The sequence below is a fragment of the Fukomys damarensis genome, unplaced genomic scaffold (genome assembly GCF_012274545.1).
Source record: "Fukomys damarensis isolate Sample0158 unplaced genomic scaffold, DMR_v1.0_HiC HiC_scaffold_4, whole genome shotgun sequence".
Taxonomy (NCBI): Eukaryota; Metazoa; Chordata; class Mammalia; order Rodentia; family Bathyergidae; genus Fukomys; species Fukomys damarensis.
Genome location: NW_022900916.1, coordinates 30,008,330 through 30,036,213, shown reverse-complemented (window position 1 = coordinate 30,036,213; position 27,884 = coordinate 30,008,330). Strand labels below are relative to the sequence as shown.

General features: G+C 38.5%; 1 protein-coding gene and 1 long non-coding RNA gene across 4 annotated transcripts in view; one reads left to right on the top strand and one right to left on the bottom strand.

Moving 5' to 3' along the window:
• The window catches only part of Creb5 (cAMP responsive element binding protein 5), a 398,137-nt gene that overhangs the window by 32,888 nt on the left and 337,365 nt on the right, over positions 1–27,884 (bottom strand). The window lies entirely within an intron of this gene.
• LOC104864980 lies at positions 14,010–14,997 on the top strand. The gene is made up of 3 exons (XR_781033.2): positions 14,010–14,165; positions 14,300–14,364; positions 14,948–14,997. It is a non-coding gene; the product is annotated as an uncharacterized LOC104864980 (long non-coding RNA).

Genomic DNA, 27,884 nt, shown 5'->3' with positions numbered 1-27,884 from the left:
TTTTTGGTATCGGGGATCAAACTCTGGACCTTGTGCTTGCGAGGCAGGCTGTGGCACCGCTGAGCTAAATCCCTAGCCCTGGCCCATGCATTCTTAACTGTTTCTTTGGCTTTGTCTCCTCCAGACTTAAAAGCTATGCAGCTACTAAGATGACAATGCCAGGCGGCTACTGAAGGCCTTTAGAGAGACCCTCTGTAGAGTAACTCTAACTGCTGATCACAACTGCTACCCTCTTCAGCTGGAAGTAGCCAAAGCTTCTTTGCTCTTTGCCCCCTCACAGCACTTAGGGGTACTTCTTCACAGAGGGAAATAATGCAGATAGATAAGTTAATTAGATATCTTGTAGGCAGTTAGACAGGGCCCCCCTCAAGGAGCCAACATGGAGGACAATCAAGACACATTCACTGAAGGCCAAAATTATAAAAGGAGAGAAACTATTATAACTTTGTGTTTCCACTGGGAATAAATAATAGTGATTGATATTCTAAATAGGTTTCAATCACCTGGGTGGGGTATCTTTCTCAGAAATATCCCTGACTCCCACCCTTACTGAAGTTCCTTGTATGCTTGCTGTGTGACTTGTTCCCCCATTTGACCCCATATAATCAATATTATCTGGGTGACTGTACTTGTAATCTTATTGGTTGATCATGGTTTTTGCCCATGACCACCTTGTAATTTTTCCATTGGGTCTTACAGTTTTGTCCTGCTTTGTACCTGCCTCACCACATGATTTTGCTGTATAAAACATCTTTAAAAATTAGAGTGAGTGGGCACCCTACTTTGAGTTCCCCCTTCTGTCTCTCTTAGAAGCTTTCTTTCCCTCAATAAGTTTTTCCTACTCTAAAACATTTTTTTTAATGTTAATTCTAAACTGTAATAATTGGAGAGTTTTGGAGCACAGTTGTGCCAAAACTATTTCATTTCTCAGACTTAAAAACTGAAGGTCCAAGATTAAGGGCCATGTGATCAAATGACAAGTTCAAGGCTGAAGATGTATTAGAACTCAGGCTTCCCTGACTGCTGGTCCAAGCTTCCTCTGCTACTCTGGGGACTAGTCTGGCACTCAGCTGCATTTAAAATAGTAAATAAGAAGCAAAGATGACATGAAAATGGTAACAGCATGTGCAATATATTTTCAGTGGCATTAACTCAATATGTTTTGAGGCTGGGCTGCTTCTGAGAAGCCACAGAATGAGTATGAGCCACTGCCATGGGGGAGTAAAGGGGTAGAGTTTGCTAAACCCGCAGGCGTCTGTGTCTCCTCATCTGGAGACAGGTGCTCTTGTGGTAGGATTTGCCAGCCTTCTGGTTTGCACTGAAGGTGAGGGCAGATCCCCAAACTTTTGGATGAGTGTAATGAGGGGCATTATTGTATTTTTCTTTCTAATGGCAGCCTTTCTCAGCTTTCTTCTTCTGGCTTCCTAAAATGTTTATAAGACTATTATTCTGTTATTTTTCAAACAATTCAGCCTTGTGAAGATCTTTGAAGGGGATCTTGTAAAGCTTCAATCCTGATACTCTCCTTTCAGTGATTTCTTAGAGTTGCACATGGACTTTGGCCTGTTAGGCAGGGACAGAGGAATATACTCCGCTTGTCTGCAGAAAAGTAACAATCCCGGGCTCTGAATTAGGTACAGAACAGTACACCTTTACTTTCAAATAAGCACCCAAACTCAGAGATTCGACTAACATTCTCATGTGTCTTTTTAGTAGACAGACTCAGCCCTGATTTGATCAGTAAGAGTGGGGAGGGGGACTTCTCTTCCACTCCTACCCTGCCTTTTGTCTGCTGTATGTAGAATTTCAACAAGGGGCGTGGACATATGCAAATCAAAGTATCTACATAACTTCCTCTTACTGCCTTTCTCAGATCATCTGTAAAATAAGATTATGTCAAAACACACTTTAAATTTTAATTTTCTATTTCATATTGCTCATTTTCTTTGAAAGGGCTGGAGGAAAAGACATGTAAAATGGGTGGTCGTGAAAACTCAATACAAGTTGGCTATCTTCTTTGTCAGCCTCTAACACTATTGCTAATGTTTTCCTTGAAACTACCACCCTCTCCTTGACACTGTTGGAAGTGCCTCATGATCAGGAAAATGGAAAAAAGGGTATGGCCAGTGTGTGTGCTGCAGCACACATGCATGTGGACAGGATAAAGGAGACAGGAGAAGGTATAATGGCACATGTCCACAAATAAAATAGACATCTGCTCTGAGATTCTCCTGTGGCCCTTTAAGCAGGATCCTTGTTGAAATTTTTGGATTCTGTCCCACAGAGTTCAAGTGCATTCTTCAGGACACCTAGTTACAGTTCCACAGAGGTGTGAATATCCTGGAGTTTCAAGAGCACAATACTTCAGATTATTGGCTTAGAGTAACTTCAGTTCCTCTCTCCATCACCCCACCCCCACTTGTAGAAGCCTAGTAGTATAGCCAGGATTGAAAAGGCCAACGAATGCACAAGAAACTTGTCCTAAACACTATATTATAAAAATATAATCAGATATTAACAAGGAGCGTAGTCCTCGTTTTTGCCTGGTAATGGTCAAGGTCTGACTTTAGCAATTATGTGAAGTTTATCCAAAGAGATCCATCGTCATTTGATAAGAAAACATAGCCACACCTTCGTCACATCTCAAAGCAACCCCACTGAAGGGCAGTGGACTAAGGTGCTGCTCCATGTAGCAGTGAAACAGATATGCTCTGGAAAAATGTTCCTTTGGTGTGTGTTTGGGAGCCTATAAATCAAACAGATCAGGAACCCTGAATTCACCCAGCAGACATCTGGTGTCAGTTTCCAGACCGTTCCCTGCAGATAATGTGTGTGTTATTACACAAGGTAACATTCTATAATGTGCACACATCTCTAAGAATGATAGTGTTAAACCGGGACATAGACCCAGATGCCCCCTGATGCAAGTGAACCCTGGGAGGACCCCACACCACACAGTGAGTCAACTCAAAGGCCTAATGATGTCTACATATGAATCTAGCCTGACAAGGACTGTTTATTTTTCTAACTTGGAGCAACTGCACTGGAGACTATCAGAAAAATGAATAAAGAAAATCCTCCATAAATTGTACAGAACAGTTTATGGGCTGCACGGTTCTCACAAACCGTCCTGCAAAACCAGCTTGTGAAAACCAATACCTTCAAAGTGACTTGTGATGAGCCTTAGCAGACAGAGAAATGAGGGCAGGAGGAATGACTGCTGAAACTGCTAAGGTATAAAAATGGGTGAAAAGTGAGGAGTGCATCAGCGAGCCACTTCAATTCCAGAGTCTGGTGAGACTTTTGCAAAAGGCCTGAAAGCTGTTTGGCATTAGAGGTAGAGCTAGTGAAAGCAGACATCATAACCTTTTGCTTGTGAGCCACATCACACCTCCCCTCCCTTAACAAGAATCTTGTGGGCTTAAACCACAAGTTCACATCTGAACCTTTCCTGCCAGGGCACCAGACAAATCTTGCTTTCCCACAGACTGGCGCAGAATTTCAGCATCCCACCACAGTGCTGGGGCTTACGGATCCATCACCGGGGCAGCCAAATGCACTTCTCCATACACCATACACAGGGCTGCTTCCTGGCCCTTGGCCAGAGTGAGAAGACCAGAGAGGAGAAAAACAAATCCTATAGCTAAGCAAACTGAGGAGGAGGGTGGGGTGCCGCAAAAAAGGGTTGAAGTGGCTAATTTTTCCATTTTCCCCCTGCTGTGGTTAAAGCGGTGACAGATAATTTATCACACATTTTGATTGCACGCCAGCTGGCTGTTTAAAAAAAAAAAGTAAGAAAGAGTTGTTTATTAATTCAATTAGCTGGCTTATTTATCAGGGCTGGGTTAGCAGGGGCAGAGCAGAGGCCAAAGGATGCCTGAGTCAAGCTGTCTCTTGAAGGGCCTACTGGCAAGTGGAGACACATTCTTAGCCCCCAAGGCTTGAAGTGCTCACTAGCTGTGTTTACTCTGAATTCTGTGAGCGTGACAAGAAAGCTATCAATCGGAATGAAATACTAGGGTGGGAAGATGCACAAAGCAGGACAAAGTCCTCTGAGTGATGAGAGTCATTAGTGTTTGTTTCTCTTCCAGGGGTCATTTTCAGACATAATATGACATCCTTTCTGGACTCATTTTTAATAGTTGTTTTGGGGGTGTTTTTTTTATTCATTGGTGGTTATTTATATGCAAGGCTTCCAATATATCAGCAGCCCCCTTGGGATCAGAAGAATGATTTATTCAGCAACTGAGTTATTAAGGAAAATTCACAAAAGGTATGTTAATAGCCTGTGTTGTACCAAGCTCTGATTGTGATACTTTTCCTCTGATTCCTGGTTATAGTTAATCCTCAGGGGGTGGATGAGATTTGGGACCGTTTTACCAGTGAGCCAGCTAAGGTGCAGGTTTTAATTGATTTACCCTCTTGCCGTGCTCTTGGCTGACCCAGGTACTTGGTGACCTGAGATGACACAGCTGCTGCTATTCCTACGGTAACAAGTAGAAAAGGCAAGAAAAAGGGAGGGAGTTCTACAGTTTCATTACTTTTAATTTAAAATAGCCACATCATAAGCAAATGGTTATAATATTTACCTTCAATTTTGTTTTTATTCAAAGTGTAACAATTTCCCTCATGAGCTTTACAAATAGAGTATTTTACAAACCTGAAAGAAAATCACTTCTGGACAAATATATAAATAAAGTAATTTTCAAACATAATTCAGAATGAGTGATATTGTGGATTAAAAATGGTGAGAGAGGAGCCTTTTAAGAAAAGAATATAATAAAATTTTTTGTTAATCGGCTGTGATACAGAGATGTGTCAATGCTAAGGACATGTCTGCAACTTCAGTGGGAGCACTGCACATTAAGGGAAGACAGAATTTCTAGTCTGTCCTAGGCGTGGGTCTAGGGAGAGATATCAGGGCTGGGTCTGGGGTCGGAGAGTGAGGAATCTGAGTTTTTAATTAAATGTTAGTATTTGGAGATTTATTACGCTAGATTCTTTATATCATGCTAAGACTTAGAGCTTCTTCATTGTACCATGTCAGTCAATCACAAATTATATGGGAGCGAGGTTATTTTTTTTCCAGCTCCTGGAAGTGCCCTAAATTATTGTTGTCTTCTGCTTCCTTTTTTCATCCCTTCTTTTCCCTCTGTTGTTCTCCTCACCACTGGCCAACTTAGTGTTTTGGTTTATGGTTTGTAGAAATGATCTTCCAAAGCCCCAAGAAATACCAAATCTTGTATAATATTCCCAGTATGGACTTTCAGTAACTTAAACATGGTTGTTTATTCATGTAAAATCAAGTGAATTTAAATCCCATATTCCTACTGACACCTGTTGTCTTCTAAGTTGCCGCTGGTAAACACTTCTGCTTTCAAAAATGGGAAGGAAGTTTAGTGGCAATGTACTTTCACTTCTTCTTTTTATTTTCAGATCAACTTAACCAGAAAGAATTCATTTTTAAGATTAGCATATTTTATCTGTTTGGATGTTTTCCTATTTTTCAAATGCATTCACATTGTCTAGTTGAGTGTAGTAGTTTTGGTTTCTGTTGTGTGACAGTTTATCATGGAACTTTACAAATTCTGTGTAACAGTTACATGTGGCGCTAGCAAGGCCAATATAGTGATGGTCCTAGCATTTATTTATCCTTTTAAATCTTAAAAAGATGCTCTCAAAACCTCTTAAAAATTGTCTTCTGCAGTCTTGGGTAAAAAACTCCTATGCAGAATTTCTAGCAAAGTGAAAACAGATATATGTGTATGTAAACAACCTTTTTTGGTTGAAATATTTATCCATGTATATGAAATTCAGTTCCATTTAAAATTCACTTTGTTGATGTCTAATGTATTTTTGATTCAACAATAATTCTAGTAAAAGTACAGTTTCTAGTGTTCATTTTGAGATTTTAACTATTGTAGAAAAGTCCTAATTTTCTTGCCCAGCATAGGTTAAATGCTATATATAAAATTTCCTAATAATAATAATAATGTCTTACATTTAATGATAGGCCACAGATTAACAAGAAGATTTATAGAAGAATCCATATCTTCTCTTTGTGACTATCTTGTCCATCCTCTCAAATTACTTCATTTTGAATTAAATCCTTTTAAAATCAGTAAGAATATTCTTGTATCAAGTGAAAACTACCTTTGCTCCTGAAGGTCTGTCTTCTCATGTGTATGGTAGGAATGCTGTGGACAATTTCCCCTTGAACATTGCTTGACCTTCTAAGAAAGCCTTTCTCAGATCGACTTTTGGGGTCTGTTTCCAGAAAGTTGTCATGACAGAACATAAATGTTATCTTTCAAGCCTGACTCATCTGGAAATGGAAACATGGACAGGTAATTCCATTTGTGTAGATTCCTTAAGACCACACATCAACATTTTAGAGAATCTTACTTTTCCAATTATAGTCTATTCAACAACCTGGGAAACAACACTTCTAAGATATATATCAGGCACATTAGAGATTTTTCAGACTATCTCTTGATATTTTCCCTGGAGAGTGAGAATCCCATCTGCTTTGCTGAATGTAGGATAATTGAAGGGCACCGATCTCTTCAAATGGCTTCATTCATTACTGTCTCTGGATCCTCCAGGGCATCTGTTCCTCAGCAGGTCAACTCAGTGACACCCCAAGCAAGATATGTGATGACACAGCCAATCATACACTCGTTTCATTTAGGATGCAAGATACTAGAAGACTCTGGTAGAATGAATACTTCCTTCCTCAGAGTTCAAGGTTACAGAAATAATACAATTCTACTCAATTTCCCATTTAATATACATTCGGTATGTATCACTATTTTGGCTGGCATAGTTTGAATATATTTTGCACTGCTGTCATCATAGGCGTAAACTGTAATGCAAGGAAAGGGAAAAGATAGGCTACAGCTGCTGAATGCCAAAAGAAAAAAGCATTGTCTTCGATGTGGTGATATGCTTTAGTATAGTTCAAGAACAGTTGAAATAACCACTAGCATCAAAGTGCAAGTAACTTAAACATGTCTGATTTTAAATCATTTTAACATAACATTAATTATGCTTTGCACTGTGGAGTGCCTTTTCATTTCTTGGAGCCTCTTCATCTCTTTCGTATTGGCTCAGTGTATTCCTGCAGTTTCCCTACCTAAGATGCAGGAACTAATCACATAGGCTTGATTCTGTGTGAGAAATGTTTGGGAGTAGAGAGAAGCTGATCTGGCTCATGCTCCCAAAAATCAACTGCCCGGTTGGAGAAATAAAAAACATGCACACCCCAGCTTAACAGTCAGAATGACACAAAGGTCAGATTAGTGGAAAGAACACAAAGTGGATGTTAGAGGACGGCCTCACAGCAGCTGGGGTGGCCAGGAACACTAGTCAGAGTCACACAGCTTTCAACTGGGTCTTGAAGGCAAAGTGGAGTGGGACAAATACCAAGTTTCTAATACGGCTTATCAGAGACCTAGTCTAGACGCAGTAAGAATGTGTCGGAGGAAGATGCTCCTTTTTTCCTCTACCCACTGCCAAGACTCTTATTTACTTCAAAAGACCCTTAATGCTCATTATTATCGAGGCCTACCCTTCCATCTAAGAGAAGATCATATGACTGTGTGATCAATGTCACCTATAAAATGAAAAACATTATCACTGCCACCAACTGATGGCAGTCAGGCTAGGCTGGCTTGGACCAGGAAGCCAGCATAATTTAGAAAAATGCAGTATTTATGCTATACGGACACTCATTTTCCTCTTTTCTTGATCTAAGAAGGGATATACAGAAACAAATAATTCCAGTGGATAAATATCCCTCGCTTTAAATAGTGAACTACTTTTGTATCTCCCCAGCCCTCTCTCTGTCCCTCTGAAGCCATCCTGGAGATGCCAGGCTGTGTTCCAGAGCAGTACCCTTTCCTCTTCTTCCAGGAAAGAACTTTTCAAAGAAGGTCCTAAATGCTCATTCAGTGTTAGAGAACACACATACACCTACACACAGTTGAGATGTGCCAACTCCTGACATGAGAAATTTTTGAGCACACCAAAGTCTCTGTTTAATTTACATTTATTTTTAATCACATAAAATTCAGCTTGGAAAATTGATGCATGGGATTTTCTGAGTCACTAGAAACTCTTTAAAAGATTGCAAATATATGAGAAGAAAGAACTCTACTTTCCCATGGATGATATTTCACAGCAATAGTAAAAATGGTCACTTTCATCAGATCAGAGTGAATGAGTCTTAAAATCTATAAATATATGCTATTAAATCCTAACATAGTGTCAAAATATATTTGATGTATCTGAGTCCTGAGGAGGAATCAAAGGGAAAAAAGAGCCACCAATGTGAAATAGGTTTATTTTGTTAACCTTCTTTTTAAATCTTATTTAATTTCCCACATAGAATTTAACATTCTGATTCATCTTAATTAATTATAATTGTCATCTTTACTCTCTTTTCCCATTTATTTATTTTGTTAATTTTGGAACTATAGGAGAACATTTCCTAATTTTTAAGGAGTTTCCCAAAATGATAGTAATACAATTAGTCATTCCATACCCACATACTCTTTTATTACTTACATGCCTTTGGAAATAGTTCTTGTATCTGTAAATGAGTTTCTTGAAGAAAAGTATTCAATTTTTATTAAATCTAATAAGCATTATATCTCCAACATGATTGGGAATCACAGGTTTAAAACAATAATTGGTTTTAATGATCGTTGATCGTCATATCTCAAAACGGGACAAGCAGGGATAATTTCCCTTCTTACATTATTTGTTCCTGAAGTATCAGTTGTCCTCTTTCAATGCGTAAGTGGTCCTCTGCTTTTAAGTGACAAATTATTGCCTTGTCACCAGTGTATTTAAATATTATACAATATTGTGCATTAAATTACAAAGTACAACCGGAAAATTCTCAGTTACTTGAAGATTCTCTGCAAGTTTCTGTAAGTTCTCAAATTTTTTTAATGGAATTTTGTTGCTTCTTGTTCTTTCCCTGGGAAGGTTATGTAGTTTCTGTATGCCTGTGCCATCTTTCTCACCAAAATATGAAAATGAGTTACAGGTATGCATAATTTAGTATGGAAACATCCACAAACGATAAGGAAAAGATCAACAAGCAATTATCTGTCGGGGGATAGCCCCATAAATCACAGTAGGTTCATATGATGACATGTCCTTTAACCAGAGAAATCATGTTTGCAAAGAGTATTTATACATATACAATAGACTAAAAGAAAATACTCTTTTGACAGCAGTCATCTCTGAATAACTGGCTTACAATTACTTAATTTTTATTTTCTCCTGTCCTTTTTTTGGTAGTTTCTAAAAGTCGTGTTTGTAACTGCTATATATCTTTCAATTAAATTTATAATTTTGAAAAGTCATTAAGCATCAGAAAATTCAAAAATAGCATTGTAAAGATTTATATTTTGCAACAAAGAAAACCTCCAAAACACTGATGATTCACAAGTCCTAGCACTTTCAGTGAGAAAACATCTGGCCAACAGATTAATTTGTTCTGGTTCTGATTGTTTTGCGGTGATGTTTACACTACTTCTCACTGTCTTGTTTTTCTCTTCATTCAAATATGAATTACCTGTGATATAGTTACATAAAAGTTCTGTATTTTTAAACAGTATTTCCTACTAATCTCTTTATGCCAGAGGCATTTAAATTTGGCAGATAAGATAAACCCGGAATGTAAATTGCTATAAAGATTTTTTTTCCTTCAAGGAATCTGTATCAAATTGAGGTTAAATACAACCTGGAATAAGACAATGTCAATCACAAAAGGGAAGGGCAAGTATGAAATTGTTAGGGAAATTTAAGTATAGTGGTACATCAGGGAATAATACATTAAATTCAACATTATTTTAAAATTCAGTACATTGAATTAGAGACTATTATGGTGACAAATTCCATTAAGAATGACTCAAGTATTGAGTTCCTCATAATAATCTACATAAAATGGTGCAAGCACTTTGGGAAAAAGCTTACAAGTCCTCAAAAAATTAAACAAAGAGGTACCATAGCACCTGGTAAGTGTAGCCAATAATCCAAGAGAACTGAAAACACTGGTACACACAAAAACTTATACTTGAGGAGTCATTGCAGAATTACTTAAAATCGTAAAGGTGTACAAACAAGTCAGATGTTGAGTTGATGAATGCATGAATATAATATAGAGTAATCATACAATGGAAAATTATTTGACAATAAAAAGGAATGAAGTACTGACACATGCTACAACATGAATGAACATGGAAAAGCTTGTGCAAATGATAGAAGGTAGTCACAAAGGCCAGATAAGATGTAATTCCATTCAGATAAAACATCCCAAGCAGGCAAGCCAGAGAGACTGAAAGTCAATTAGCTGTTTCTAGGGGGTACAGGCTGGAGAGGGACACAGGATAAGTAACTATAAATAGATGAGCAATTTCTTTTAAAATTCTCTGAAACTGATAGTGCTGATGGCTTTATAACTCTGCAAATGCACTAAAAACATGGAATTGTACATTTTAAAAGGATGAATTTGGCTTTTCTATCATGAGATGCAGTTCCTCTAAACAACAAGCAGAGCTATAATGGTTTTTAAATTATTTCAAAGAAGTTTCATGTTTTATTTTTTGTTTTTGTTTTTGTTTTTGTTTTGAGACAGGGTCTCACTAGGTAGTTGAGACTGACCTGGAACTCACTATGTAGCCGAAGCTGGTCTCAAACTCATAATGATCCTCCTGCCTCAGCCTCCCAAGTGCTGGGATTACAGGCATGTGCCACCATGCCCAGCTCATGTTTTAGACTATAACAAAACCCTTCAGTTTTATGACTGCATGTAGATAGAAACCTAGAGATTATAAAACTAGTCCTGGTCTGCCTCAGGAAGTGAGAAGGAGTTTGAGATGGCACTGCTGCATTTCCTACCCAAGAGAACCATACAATCTGACTTCTAATTCTTCATCATGTGTTGACTTACAGCACTCAGGGGATGGATATATAATGTCAGTTTCCCCCTATGTAAAAAGGTAAGAACATATTCGCTGGCTTTCTTGTAGGGACTTACTACAAAAGAACAAACATGCTTGGAGTACCTACTGGGACTATGGGAAGGCAGTGGGAACAGGGTAATAAAATATATAGGCAAATGACCTGCCTATATCACAGTGCAGTAAGTCCCCTAACAATGACTTAAAAATTGTGAGAGATCAAATAAAAATACTTTAAATGTGCACTAAGAGAATTATAAGTAAATTTTAATAGTGGAATATCATATAATAGTGGAAATGAATGAGCCACAGTACCAAAATAAACCTGGTAAACACTAACTGTGAACAACGACAAAAATATTCTAGAAGATGTACACAGTATAAAATCACTTATAGAAAGCTCAGAATAAGCTAAAGTACTGCATATCATAATGTGATGATATTCCTGGGAAGGATAAATGCCAAAATCAGATAGTGTTCTTTGGTTCTCAGGGGCCTTCTACGTTATGGATGGTGGGCAAATGAGTGTTTATTGTGTTATTTTGCATACGGTTTTATATATCTTAACCATTGCACACTTATTTTTTAATGTTGTATTAGAGAAAAAAATTATAGGTCACTTCCTACTGAGTGAGACTAGAAGATAAGGAAAGACTTTTTAGGAGAAGGTGTCCAATCTGGGCCTAAAAGACTCATGACTTTATCACACAGAGAGGAAGGAAAGACGCTATGAGTAAAGGGAACAGAGTAACCAAAGAAAAATAACAAGGTTATAGAATAAGGAACTACAAGCTTTCTATAAGTAACAAAGCATTTTAAAGTTTCTGCTTCTTACAGATTTTCAAAATACAGAACACAAAGGACAAAGAGATATTCATGAATTACGGTGCAGAAAGCTTAATACATTGAAAACAAAACATAACCAGAACCTTGGTCTGGTTTGGAGGGTTGCAAACTTACTCCTTTTTAATAGTGAGAACAAATTGGGATCCTTGGAATATACCACTAGGGAGATGGTGGGAGAATAATTTTATCCACAAGTATTAAGTTGTTGCCTGAGGACAGCTGAGTAAACAGTTTGCTGAAGTCTGTTTGAGGACTGCCAGCTAGTTACACCCATAATTTCATCTCTATTAACAAAAACAACGCGTACTGTCACAGTGCCCTGCTTTGGCTACCCTAGGGTTTGCAGTATGTGAATTATGGAGTGTCACTTGAGGAACATTCTATAGCAGTGGGGGCTGTGTTTTGATGTCCTTTCATAACCCACCCCCACTCTGCTGATTTATGGCATACCAGGCAGAAACCTAAATCAAAACTAGAAAATACGTGTGAAATAATGCAAAACAGAGTCGAAGGGTTGGCAATTCTGTAATTATACCTAAAGGAAAAATAATTATGTAATACCATATGGCAAAAGTAAGTCACAGAAAAACAAATGTCCATACTGTAAATGTAAAATTCTGGGAAGAGCACACAGTTTTGAAGAGAGGCAGAGGAAAGGTTTGTCTTTTAAAAGGACGCACAGACAACTTTGTGAGTGATATTTGGCCTTTGGTAATATTGTTTACAGGCCAGGAAATGAAGGTTTGAGTGAGTAGAGTGACACGGCCCTGACAAATGAATGCAGAAAATGGGGCAAAATTTGAGTTATTTATTGTTTCTACTCAGTCTAGACTACTACCTGGTGTAGCCATTGGTTTTACCCACCAGTTGAAATTCTGGAAATGTGAAAGCTACTTATTGATAGAACACAGAAAACTCTGCAAGTCTTAACAGCAACTATGAAGTAGGAACTAAGTCAACATAAGAAACAACTCACACTGGTGACCTTTCAGTTAAAAAAATAAATGAAAGAATTCCTCAGTAGTCAAGCGTCGGAAACTCTCCTGGATAAGTCTATCAGCTAACGAACAACCTCCAAGTAAAGGGAAATATGAGAGAAACGACCTGGGCAATATTCCAGACTCAGTCTTCATGCTGGAAAGCCACCTTCTGTCCTGCTGTACATTGCACGGCCTGAGCATAGGACCTGCATGCAAGATGCTGGGAAAGATTAGGTACCTGAGGCTCTTAGTGGACAACTTTCTTAAAAAATTAGCCCTAGGTCTCTCAAGTCATTCATCTCTGTGCAGCGATACTGAGGACTGTCCTGAAACTGTGTGAACTCTGAGGGCAGAAGTGACAAAACCACTCTAAACAGGGAAATGGGGAAAACCAGGGAATTCTTTAAGACAGGTCAGCAGACCAGAGACTTCAGGCCAAGTCTATACAGCTGTCTTTGTAAATAAAAATTTTTTTGGTAAACAGCTTTTCTCATTTAGTCATTCTGTGGCTGCTTTGACATACAATGGTAGACTTGGATACTTGTGAGAGACACGCTGGGCTGGCTGGCTTGTCACAGTGCCACCCTGGTTGCTCTTCTGCCCCAGCTCCCAGCACTGTCTAGCTGCTAACCTGAACATTTAAAAGCCCCAAGCCAACCCATCCCACGTGTCTAGCTGTCTGAAGTAGAGTCTCTCTGAAGAGAGATTCTGCCAATTTCAGGAACCCCACCAGTGTCTGCTCTCTGAGGAAGTGGCTTTTATAAGCGAAACTATCCTATGTTCCTGGCAGCCAAATAAGGTGGCTTCCTGAGAAAATGGGCAAATTTCAGAGAATGAAAACCACCCTTTGCTGTCTAGTTTTTACCAGGCTAGGAAGAAAAAGGTGACTTGTCCTTCATGAGAGATTTATTGCCAGAGGAAAATAGAGACTAACACATCAATCATGCAGAGGAAGGCTGGGATGTTCTCTGACTCTATGAAGTACACTTACTAAACTTTTTCTGAAATGACCCAAGAAAAAAAATGACAAGAAAAAATCTCTTCTCCTGAGAGATTGAGCCTCTCCCTTCCATCCACCCACCTACCCACAGGGAACTATAAATTAGATATTAAAGCCTCAGCAAATTGGCAACTGAAGCTTTAAACATTACAAAGTGCCAAGTCTGGGCGCCAATACAGATATTTTTTTTGTTTTAGGCATTGGCCATTTAAAAATACACTGAGAAGATTCTGGAAGAAGTAGAGTTATAGATGAAAATTCCCACACAAAGAGATCAAGATACAAAAAGAGATGCCTTGCTCCTTGCATGTACTAGGAGCTGGATAAGAATCATTCCACACATCTACACAGTAACTCTCCAAGGTAGGTATCATTATCTTCCCATTAAAGATGATGCAGGGTCCTAAGTCCCAGGGTCACTAGTGAGCCCATACCCACACTGGGCAGTATTTAAAAGACGACCACAAACTACAACTGATAAAACCTCTTATTTTAAGACAGCTTGCTTGACGGCAACATAAACGGACTCTGAATTTTCTCTCCAGAAAAAGTCTCAGAAAAGGTGAGTACAGAATTTCAAGCCTTGTATTTCCCCCCAAAGAAAGAGTCATCTGTTTTCTTTCTGTTTGTACAACCACTGGGCTTTAGAGAATAATTCATCCAAACTCACAGAACGAAGAAGGAAACTGAGGCCTTGAGAGGCAGAGTCCCTTAACCAAAAACAAACTAATCAGTGGCTGGCAAAGCTCTTCTTCTTGGCCTTACTGCTGTTTCCTACTTTTTTAAAAAAGGTTTTTCCAGATTTATTTAGATATTGTTGGCAAAAACTATGATTTTTCAGTTGTATAAGATTCCATATACATCTATTTTGTGAAATGCTTACCACAATTAACTTGTTTAACCTTTTCACCTATGAAGTTGCCCTTTTTATGTTTTGTGAAAAAAAATAAATTTCAAGTATATAATTCAGTATTATCACTGTAACTGTTAATCTTGTTTGTCAACTTGATTGGCTTGAGAGATTCCTAGGCAATTAGCAAAGCCCACTTCTGGGTATTGGGTTATGAGGGTGTGACCTGAGAGACTGTATCTGTTTCCTAACCCCTTCCTCTGGCTCAGGCTCTTCCCCTGCTCTCTGCTTCCAGACGCCATGAGGTGAGCAGCATTCCTCAACCACACCCTTGTGCCATGATGTTTCTGACCTGGAGCGAGCTGACCGTGAGCTGAAACTGTGAGCCAAAATAAACCTTTTTTTCTTTTAAGTTGTCAGTGTCAGGAATATGGTACCAACCACAGAAAGCTGACTAATAAAGTTAACCATAATCACCTCTGAACTTATTCATCTTACAACTGAAAGTTTATACCTTTTGATCAACATCTCCCCTTTCTTCCCATTCCCCATCTTTTAAATCACTATATATATTTTCTTCTTATTTTGTTTAACATATGAGAGGCAAATAATGTTGGTACCCTAACTTGAAATTTAAGGACCACCCACCTGTCATCCATTGTCAGAAAGTACCAGTGTATGATCAATTAATACCATCATGATCAATGTGACCACTTTTACCACACATAGTTCAGTTTTCTCTCATTTTCTTTATTTTTCTAGTCATGATTAACCAGAGGAGTGAATAGGCTAATGAGTGAAAAATAAACCATGATGAAAAATCCAAAATGTTCCCAGTCATTAAAAAAAGTTCCATTATTTATTCTTATACTTATTTAGGAGGGTGGGCTAATGAGGATATTCTTGGGCATGACTGCAAGAGAATGTGTAAATGCTCTTTTTTTTGTTGGTTTTCTTTCCCTACCTGGACTTTAGTGGTGGGATTAAGCTTACTGGCAATTGAGAGCAAATACCAGATGCCAAAAAAACCTTGGGAAGTGTATGGGTTTCCAAGTGGCCATAAAGGCAGAACAATCAACCAAATAAAAGTCAGGGCTGTATCGTGTAAACTCTTTTCTCCCCTCTTTCTGTGAGTTCCCTCTCTTCACAGTTCCCCTTTCCACAATTCTCACCTTTTGTACTAAATCTTCCACATGGGTAGAAATACAACCAACGGGGAAATTGTTGTGCGGAGGAGGTTGATCTAGTCTGAGAAGTAGCTTGCTCTGAGCACAATCCTACTGCCACGAACTGGCCCAATTTCACCAGTAGCAGTAGCCCTCTCTTTTGTGGGCATGGAAATGTCTGATTTTAAGGCTAGAAGATGCTCCAGTGATCCTACTCACCTTTTATATCTGATCCAATTTCAGCTTCCTGGATTGTCTTACAGAAGCAAATAATTGATCTCTTCACTTTGACCGTGGTCATATTCCAGTGGTCCCCATGGGGACCAGAAAATCACATTTCAATCAGATGCCTAAGAACACTTCCCTTGTCCTCTTTAATACGGAATTAACTCTAATTAATTCCATCCACTGGAATCTACATTTAAGTAAACTATTTCAGAGCTTGAACAGGATATATATTTCAGGGCTCCCAGACGTGTTTTTACCTGCACAGAAGGTTCATAAGCAACTGGGTACATGCTGAACGAGGCTACAGTTGCCCACCTGGTCAAGAAGGACTGATTTAAAGAACTGAGTTTTAGCAAAAAATAAAATAAATCAAGAAGACAAATGTCATCTTATTTACAATCTCCATGTAAATGCTTTATTATTCAGAGGAAATAGATGTTTTCTTTAGTGTATCTAAGAACTGAGTTTACATCCAAGGACTCATGGTTAGAGGTCAATTACCCCCTTATTTATAGGATAGAATCTTCTGAAAATCCTGAGGTGAATGACAAAGGTCTTGCTCTGGTCAGGAGGCTACCTGGGGAGAGGAATGAGATCGATTGCAGGCTTTCCTCCGTGAAAACTGCTCAATTCAGAGCTCATCGACTGGTGGAAACTGCCTCCTTCTGGGTCAGTGGCCAATACAGGTAATGTCTGGATGGGAGGAATCTATATGGCACTGTAAATGGTGAGACTTGTTCAGACTGGTGACTGAATTTCAGTGTTCGTGGGACATTCTTGACACTTGTCAGAAAGTGAGTGCTTAAGATATTGACTTACTGAGAGAACTACAGTTCCAAGAGAGCCTATGCATGAATCTTTCCTCATACATACACACTCAAGCTTTCCTCAGGTTGCCACCTTGTCCTCTGACCCAGGAAGGAGAAGAATACAAACTGTAAAATAACTCATTGCACCATAAGGGAAGGTCTGTCTCTCTCAAACTCTCCTCCTTTCTCATACAGCGGACTTGTTAATATAGGAGAATAATTATTATATCTCACATTTGGTATTAGGGTTTCTTCACTCCTTCTTCATGCAATATGATTTTCAGATCATTCTGGTAAGGAAAAAGTTCCCTTCAGAACTTCACCTCACTTCTACATTCACAGGATACCTAAAGCATTGGATGTAAGTACCTCTAACAGCCATGCTCATCTCCTTGAAACTTTTCTATCTCCACACCCTCTCTCTTCCCATAGAAGGCTTTATCTTCCCTAGCTGATTCTTATTTCTTTCTGAAAGAAGGGAAGAAGATCCCTCTGTCGCCTCATGGCACTTCATATCCCCACATACTGCAGTATATGTCCTCAGAATCCTCCTCCTCATCCTCAATCTCTCTTTCATGATATATCCAATTTAGATTTGATTCTACACTGTTAACCAAATGAGTCTCAAATGAGCAAGATCTCAAAATTTTATCAGTTACAGCATTGAGTTCTAATCTTGTGGGGATGCTTTTCAACTATTTTCAAGTAATCTAAGGACTTTTGAGTAGTTTTTCTAAAAGAATTTTCTTCAAAGTTTAATTTTTTTCTTTTTACAATAAAGTTAAACTTTATTATATTTGTAGGATGCCTGAATGAGTGCAAAAATTCCTCAAGTAGGAGTTAAATTTTAGGTGGGTCATGGGAAGGAATGCTCTTTAGGGAACTGCTTTTAGGTTGACGAATTTGACAAAATGGGCTGCTTTTGTTCCTTAGGTGTTCACTCTGAAACAGGGGCTGGAATAGAAGCAGCTTAATTATTTGAAAGTAAGTTTGCTTTACATGGAGAGAAACAACAAAATCCAGGGCAGCAGAGAGAGTGTGTGCCAATTTGCAGCTTGCCATCTCCCCACCCCATTCCAGGTGAAAGGCCAGAGTGCTCACCCATCTATGGCAACATCTATCCTGATTCACCTTGGAGTCTCTAGGGCCATGTTGGGCCGGATGATTATTTTGCAACAACCCTAATCAGAACCACAGCCAAGTTCCAAATAAATCCAGGTTTGTTAAGATATTCCCTAATAGAAAGACTTCTGGAAGGTGAGGGCAAAGTTCGAATAAAGAAAATAATGTCATGGATATATCAATGTGAAAGAGGCTGGCTAACCCAGCTCACAATTTCCCTTCCCTCTACCTCCCCGTCTCCTTCTCCCATCTCCCCCTTTCTCCCTCCCTCTTAGATATGCTTTCCAGCTTGTCAGTGACACACTGCATGTAGCCCCATCTGGTACATATAATTACACTGAAAATAAATGAAAAATAAAAATAACTGTACATATAGAGTGGGAGAGCATAAATTAAAAACTGGGCTAAATTACTTGAGTCCATAAATTCTGAATGCAGTCATTTTGACTTTGTAAAAATTAAGTCATGACATGAAGACAAAACAAAGTCCTGAGGATTCCTGTTCTAGAATTTTTCTCTTAGGATGTGATTTGAAACTAAGTGTGTATTACTCTTTGCTATAATAAGCAGACAAAAGATGCAGAAGTAGACATCAGTATAGAAATAGTGTTCCATGCCCAGCTCTGTCTGAACTGGTCCACGGATGATTTGTAATCACTTTATACTTTTCAAAGGTTCAAAGTATGAAATCAGCCTCATTCTGAGAGTTTAAATAGAACCTCCCTTTGCTGTTTTCTAGTAGAGACTAGTGTGTAAAGGGCCAGAACTTCAGAAAGTTTACCAGGTCCGGCTGACTTGGAACCTAAGGGAGTCTTTATCATTCATTATCAGGTCTTAGTTATCCGTGAAGACCTTTCCCTAGTCTCCATCTTCATAGCTAAATAGCCATGGGCTGAGGGCAATCTTCAGTCTTGGGGCTTTAAACTTGACATTCCTGCCTTCAAGGGCTCAAACACTACCCAATTCAACTTCTGTGCTTCCCAGAGGAAGCTAAACAACAATTAGACAAGATTTGATAGGGTCATGAAAATGCTTCACTGAGAACCAAATGGTGATGGTAAGGATTTAACAAAAATCCTCAGATATGAAGTATCAGACTTTTCTTCTTTTCACAAGATAGTATTTTATTTTTCATTTATTTACACAAATTATTTTTTAAGAAACTTTATAAAGAGATGTAGCACAATGAAAATAACTATAAAGGCTAAACTAATAGTATTATAACAAAGAAAATAAGCATAGTGACTAAACAAATAACAGTCAATGATTTCTTATAATGCATTAGATATGTACTAAGAAACATACAATATTGTTTATTTTTTTCTAGTGTGTATTAGGATTTCTAGTTTATACTCTAGAAAATTGTAGCTGCCAGAGGTCTAAATAACCTAAGGCATCAAACTTGCCTTTGTCTGATTTCAAAGACCTTGCTACCCCCACCTTACATTCTTTTTTTTTGGTTCTGGGGATTGAACTCAGGTCCTTGCGCTTGCAAGGCAGGCCACCGAACACGCTGAGCTAAATCCCCGGCCCCTTAAATTCTTTTATTGGTACATTTTAGCATACAATACATTTACATTCATCATTGGGAACTTGTACCTTTGTACAGTGCATGTTGGTTCTTACTGTTTCCCCATTCCTCTGCCCTCCCTTCAACCCCGCCACCCCTCCCTATTTGAAAAAGCTTTTTTTCCATTTATTTCTTATCTCATATTTTTGCCCTTTCCCTTCCATTACTGCATGCCTACCATAAAGACTGCTAGGCTGAGGAGCTGGGGTACACTCTATGATAACAGCTTCTCTGCTGCAAACACCAGTGGGCCAAGAAGATTTAGTCCCTTTAGCCATTCATATCTCTACCAATATTTTCCTCTTCTATTGCTAGTGTTAACTCTCTTCTTATGCTTTTTCCCTTCTTTCTTGTGTACTTATATCATGGAAGGAGAGAGAAAGAGGGTGTACACACAAAGGTATGGATCAGGCAAATGTGATTTTGTGGTATTTGTTACATAGAGAGGACCACTCACATTTCTTGGAATGGAATCTTGATAAAGAAAGTTGAATAAATATTTTCACATTTTAAAGTGTTAGATTTGCACAAGTGTAAAAAACACAGCAAATAGAAACTCTTATGATTCTGTCCTTTAACCAAAGCCTGTGTTCAAGAAAAATCACACCAGACTGTGAGCAAAGTGAACAAGTCCACCATAACCTTCACTCTTTTCAGTTTTTGTCATGACAGAAATGCCCATCATAGATGAAATATGCAAAGACTAATTTGTAATAAAGTCTGCATTGGGACTCTGCCTAATATTTTATAATTCAAAATAATAAAAATGTCACTCATATAAATAGCAGTCAGATAATCAGCTCATCTTTATCACCATTTTGATAACTAATACATTAGATATTTCACAGCACAGAATTTGACTATAAGCCTCCTAATATACACATCTCTGAAAGACAGCATGAAGGCAAACCATAGTCAGATAAGACACTGACTAAAGATGATTTATGACATATAACAGAATGTAAATGACCCTCCTAAATCTCATTATCCTCAGAAATAAATTCTTGACAATAACAGAAACAAATTACCACTACCATTTATATTTAGACTTCAGGGAAAAGAACTAAATCCTCAATTACTTCTAAAAATACATAAAACTGACCAAAGTTAAACAACAACAACAAAAAAACTAATAGTCAATCCATGGAGGACACATTTCTCACAGGGAGATATAGCTTTACAAATTAATAATATTTGCAAAGAGTTTTTAAAAGTAGAAAAGCATAACAATGAAAATAAAAAGCAAATTATAGCTCAGACTTTCTCCTAACCCACCGGAATCAGTCTGAGACGATCCAACAGGAATATTTGCACTAAGCAAATATTTGTACATATAAACTCTCTCGCTTTAGTTATGATCTTTCTCTTAAACATTATGAATTTTACAGCTTGGCAAAGTGTTGTGTTTGCCGTCCAAAACCCAAAAGGCTACTTTCAAAGATTAAAAGTATAAACTTCTCTGTGAGCCTTATTTTTACAGGAGGATCAGGACCTCCTTTGCATTTGTGTGCTGGCTCATGTGTAACACCATGCAACTTTGTAGTGTTATATAATTTATATTTTGGTTATAATTTTTAAAAAATAATGAATGACATAAAAGCATGTTAGATAATTCAGGTGTGAATTCGGGTCAATAAAAAGTGATTTTTATATTCATTGGGTAGTCACTGAAGGAAAGGGCTCCAGCCCCATACATATTACTTATATCTCCACACCCCTGATTCCTCCATACTTTCAGATCCCAGGAAATATTTCTAATGAAAAAAAAAATACCTGGTATAAATCACCAAAACCTCAAATAATAGCAGGATAATTTATAAGAATATTGATATTCACTGAAAGTATAGTCACAGTCCTTTGTTATTTTCAAGAAACATAGTACCCCGAAGGACTAGTTTTAAAGGTTAAATGTGGTAGGATGACGGTGCAGGGTAGAGGTGACTTAACTGGGAATTTATTGATGCTCGATGATATTAAAGCAACAAGCTCAAGGGATTCATATTCTTGAAGACTACAATCTCCCCATTCCAAGCCCCTGAAGTAATGACCCATCTTTAAAAGCAAATTTTCAAAAGAACTCTTCTTTTTTGTATAGCACTCTTAAAAAGAAATAGGACTTTATAATGCTCACCTGCCTCAGGACTTATTCACAGCAACAAGGGAGGCAGAGGTCCAGGGAAGAAATATTCCTGGCTGAGATGGCAAAAGTAAAGGAGGGGAGTGGACAATCAGGAAAAGCTCTACAGGACAGATGGGGACTTCTGAGCCCATCACCCTCACAATGCTCTGAGACGGATGAAGACACACAAGTTATGCTTTAAGCAAGGGAAAACCACTTCTGTTACAATTCCCAATTTTTAATCCTGACAATCTGTGTCTTTCTGGATAAACTCTATGATAATAAGGAACAGGTCCACACTTCAGCTTAACAACTGGATAAATAAGATTTTCCTCAGGACACTGTGTTTGTGCCAACCAGTGATTCAAGTCAAGATTTTTTAATGGATTTATTATATGTCTTAGCTATTAAACACAACAACACACCAAAACCATGTGAGGAAATAGATGAATGAAAAGAAGTGAACTTACTCTTAGGTTCAGACTGCATAAAGGGCACTGAGAGTCAGAAAAAGAAAAAAAGTCCCAGTTTAAGTGTAGAACAGACAATTATTTTGCTAGAGAAAAAAAGAATGCACTTAGGTTTATCTAGTATGTTGGTAGGAAGTATGGTTCAAGATACACAAGGGTCTGGGTACATAGTGATATAGAAATACAAACAATTATAAAATGCTCACTAAAAATACAGCACAACATTGTTTTGCTTTAAATTCCATAGAGTTAGTTGTCTTGCTGAAGAATATTTGCATTTATGCTTTGTGTACAATTCAAGTCCTTGTCAATATTAACAAAAGCAAATAACAAAATCACTTAATAATTTTTCTCAGGAAAATTCAAACAACCAAACACAATATTTTGAAAATTCTTTTGAAAGTAGTTGTAACGTGTGTGACCTGAAAATGTGAGCCCATCATTTTAACATTTAACTTTTAAAACTTCTATTTATAGAATATTTGTTTTAGTAAAACAATTCTGTCTTGACAGTGCTTTGAAATGTGGGAGTTTTAGATTAATTCACTGAAACTGACAACCAAAAAGAAAAAAAAAAAAAAAGCTTATATCAGGGGTCAGGGATGTAGCTCAGTGGTGCTGCACCTGCCTCACAAGTGCAAGGTTCTGAGTTTGGTCCCCGGTACCAAACAAAAAGCTTATGCCAAATATGGTAACCAAGATTAAAAGCAAATACATGAGTGTGTCATTGCAATGCCACATGGATTAGGGAAACTATATATTTAATTTACATGACTTAGCTAGTAAATTTGCATCATTTTTCTCTATATCTTTCTTCCTCTAGAAGTTTCCGAAGGGTATCAGTATCATCTTTGAGTTATGCCAATTTAGATTCAGCTGTTTCACATTATTTTACCTTTATATCACAAATTTATCTCTAAAAATCACTTTGCTTCCAAATTAACCAGGATCACACTATTTTTTATAAAACTTTCCTAAATATTTAAGTAATCATAGAAGCTTTCCCCAGTCTTGGCTTATATAATTGGCTTATATTCCTGAATTATCACTTTTGCTCCCCCCCACAAATATTTTTATAAAACAAATCACACACACACACACACACACACACACACACACACACACACACACACCTAACACTAAAAGTGACTACACATAGGAAAGAATTTGGACTGTCTCCCAGTCACACAAAATGTTAGCTATATTACTTGCTCCAATTGAAAGCTCTTGCATTTGTGATGTTGGTTCAGCGCCAGGAGAAAGGAATCTTTAATTAAGGCTTGAGTTTAAATCTAATTGGATAAATGTACTGTGTGGAGATTTATGCCATATCCCTCTCAGCAGCTAAACAGTTACCTACTCAGAAAACATCCTGCAATAGTCCTTCTTAGGAAGGAAGCTGTGTCCATTGACTATTTCCCTTCAGCAGAAACCTATGAATTTTAGGACAAAAGGGACCCTAGGGGCTGTCTAGTCCTTCATCCACAATTTATAGGCGAGGATACTGAAGTGAGAGCAGTGAACATCTCGTGGAACCCCAGCTAGAGTCTCAGCTACATTCTTCTCTGCTCAAAGAACACATTTCACACCTAAGTAAACAACTGTATATTAAAATAGACTTCTTTTCACCTTAATTTATAGACGTCTTGCACTTAACGATCCTTGGGTGTAAGCTGATTTCTGTGGAATTGTTGGGTTTAATTGAATCCATTTCCTTAGTCTTTCTTCCAACCCAATCTTACACTGTTCAGTGCCATGCCATAGTCCTACTTCACAACATGCACTTTGTTTCAATGGGTGGGTGGCAGAGAAAGTGCAAGTAGACCAAAGCCTTCCAGGGTCCTCCCATGAAGTGAGCAACCTACTTAAGTACTACTCTTGCTGCAAGTAGAGGGATGTATGTTTCTACCACTTGAAAACAGAGTGAAAGATTAATCAGTTACATATTCAAAGTGCTTTGAAAATGAAGAGCACTATTATTACACCGAATTAAATTTCTCTCATATGTTCAGGAAGGATCTCATTTGTATTTGCTTCTGGGCCAAGGAAACATTATTAGGGCTGGGATTTGGCTCAGTGGTTCCACCGCCTGCCTCACAAGCACAAGGACCCTAGTTCGATGCCCAGTACAAAAAAAAAAAGAAAGAAAGAAAAAAGAAAACATCATTAAATGAAGGCCAATCATAGGCAGAATTTTTCCCCCTCTTATCACTTTTTCTTGTCTCTAGACATCGATGTGCCCAGAATGGGCAGATTATTATAAGTCAGTGGTATATTTTGGAACAAAATACTTTATTCTTTTTTTGCCTTTCCTTTTTCCTTCCCTCCTTCCTTCCCCTTTTCTTCCTCTCTCCTCTCTTACATTACTATGAATTGAAGCCAGTGTATCCTTAGCATGTACTCTACCTCTACCATGGAGCTATGCCCCTAGCACTTGGAGCAAAATAGATTTTAATAATCAGGTTTCTGTAATTGGTAAAAACAGTCCACTAACAAGGCAAAATGCTGACTCATAAAGAGACAACCACAAATGGTAATATATGCTGTCCAGAAGTCAGGGTAAGACTGCCCATCAGATGAACACAAACATGCAGAGGCAGCATTGGCTGAAGCAAAAACTGTGGCAGGTCTGAATCATCCCCTGGGATCTTCAAGGTGGTATCATCAGCGGGACCTTGTAAACACCTTTCCCCACTGGGTAGGCTACTGTCTTAACCTGCCAGGATGCATCAGAACTGCAGAATAATTTGGTTGGTCTGGTTTTGCTGCCACATGTAGATAACCAATGAAGTCTTCAGAGGTGTGTGTGTAAACTCAATCTGATTTAGAAATCAACTCTCCTGTAGGTAATGTTGTGCTCTAATAAAGATCTGGAAATACAGACTCACATGGTATAATTAACAGAGTTGGGAAATCAACAAGCCAGAAAACTGTTGACAGAGAAGTATTTCTATTGTTCAAACCATATTTGGGGCATTAGGAAAACAATACTAAATTCTTTCTTTTGGCATCTGCCCTTAAATGCACACTGGTAATGAAGGGGGCATCAGAGCTGACATCATAGCATAACTAAGGGCCTGAGAGAGACCTCTTTGTATGTGGTTAGTAGCTAAGTTCTAGTTTACTGCTGATGTCATTAGTCACACTCAGGTTAGTGAGGTGGATTAGCAAAGTTTCTTTTTCTTCCACATAATAAACAACCATGGCAAACCACACACATACACCTGAGCACATCATGTGCTGCGAAAAGTTGCATGTTGTGTAAATTCTGAACAGTTCTCACTGCTAGGGTTGCAAGAGCAGTAACAAAGTGGAGTGATGACACAAGACCCTCTTGTTTTGCATTTTCTATACTAAGGCAAGTGGCCCTCCGTCCTGCCTGAGCACAGATGAATGGCAATGGTTTTATAGCAAACTTATGCAGAGAGAAAATGCGGTAGCCAATGCTTCGCTTGGTAAACTCAGTAGGAAATAAAGAAAATGAAGCCCTCATTTAAGGAACATGGTTTGATTTGCATGAATGTGTGCATTGTAAAAATCTAATTGCGCAGCTACACTTTCTGGTAGACTGCACATATCTACTGTAAACCCACAAAGCATACTGCACATCTGCTCTGGTGATTGAAGTCCTGTGATAATGTTCTTCACATATATTTTTCTAAGAAATGCTTTGTAAGTATAAACAATCAACGTCGGGCTTCACATATCTCACAGAAGTAAATGTCAAAATTGAGTAAATTTATATCCTACTGCCTGTTCTCTTCAGTTTGGAGATATTTTCTTTTTACTTGGCACGATACTTAGCCCAAAACTCAGTTGAGTTTTTCAATACAACATCTGTTGTATGTATGTTAACAACAGTGAACTGAAGAGGTATTCCAAATGCTCATGTAATCTTTATGTATCTGTTTTATAAAAATTTTTAAAAAAGAAGTATGTGTGCACAGACACTTATCCCTATTGCCAACGTAATCTCCAAGGGTTTCTATGAAGTGTTTTCTAACAAGGGAAGCTAATCACCCCAGTACAAATTAGGGGTGCTCAGGATTGAGCCACTGGCTCTTTGCTTGGCCTCTCGACAGTGTGTGCTTTTCATTAATGCTGTTCCCTCAGTGGAATTCCTGACGTCTCACTTTAAATACACTTTTCTGTAAGTCAACTAACAAAACTAATTAGGAACTGTGAAAGGCCATATTGATAGAGTAAAACTATATAAACCACCTCTGACAATTCTCCTGGAGGACGCCATACATCATGGGGCTTTGTGCTCCACTGTTAGCTCTTTTTGGCTAGAATATAAATAAACTGAAGTAAAAATCTCACATTTTAAAATGACTTTAAAGAACCACATACTTCCTGAAAGAACCATTTTCAAATTATATATAAACATGCTTAACCATTCTTTACTGCGCTAAGTGGCTGGGGGATTTCACAGGGGCACAACTCGGTGACCTACAGAATGGTGGCACAGACCCTAGGACTGTCTCCCTAAGGCTGTGATTTGATCTGTCTTGGTGAACTGACAAGGTAATTTGACTTCTCCTGATGGATCCCCTCAGTTCACATGCCAGCCTCACACTTTCCAGTTATACTCCAGTGAGCTGGTGGCTTGTACAGGACAGAGAATAGCCGATGAGAATACAGCTGCAAACCATGTGACTCTTCACAACTACGCACCATACTGTGCAGTGGCAGTGCCAAGCCAACGGCCAAGGCACCTGAGCAGTGTTTCTGTGAGCTACAGAAACAGCCAGTGGCCGCTTGAGTGTAGAACCCGGGGAGGTGGCAAGGAACTCAGACATAGGTTGGTGCAAATCCTATTCTGCCACTTACTGTTTGAGGTGTCACTAAGCCCCAGCGTCCTCATATCGGAGAGGAGAGAATGATGACATGGGCAACAGAGACAATGATGGCTGCTATGACTACTGTTCAATGCACTAGGATGAGACTACCACTCCCATTACTGCCACTATTATTAGTATCGCTACTGCTACTACTGCTATACCATTGCTGCAAAGCCACTAGTACTACAGCACTGTCTCTGCTATCACAGGTCTACTAGTACCACCACCCCTACTGCCACAGTTAACACTGTTACTACTCAGTTGGCTTCTTTCCTCTTCCTGCTGCCTGTTACCACTGTGGCGTAGTAGTTAAAAACATCCACTCTTACTGTGAGGCTGCTGGGTTTCAATATCATCTCTGCTACTTACTGCGTAAATTACTTAACTCTTCCTTTCCTCAGTTTCCTTCTCTACAAAATAACTACTGGTGAACAACTCATAAGAATGTTGTAAGAATTCAGTGTAACAGTGTTTATAAAGCAAGCATTTAGAACAATACTTGGCTTGGGAAACACCCAATAACAGTATGCTAAAACGATAAGCGTGGCTGACAACTGTAATAATGCAACATGATGGACAGTAACCGTGTTTAACTTGGTACCGGTAAACAACATGTTGCAGGCTGTCAAAACTCATTTATTAATAGTTGATTATACAATTTTAGAAAGGTGAGTGCCTGAATCAATTATCCAGAAAACTGCTGAGCTGTTGTACCCAGCATTTTAAGCACTGAGTAAGGACAGCCAATTGCTGTGGCTTCTCCATGCCTGATTGAAAAGTATTGTCGGCTCTGGACAGATACGTCTCAAAATCAGTCAAGCTCTTGCCCAGTTCAAAACACGTGGCTGTGGCTGACATAAATAACCAATGAGAAGAAGGCTGATTTGGAGAGCACCTGGGGTGG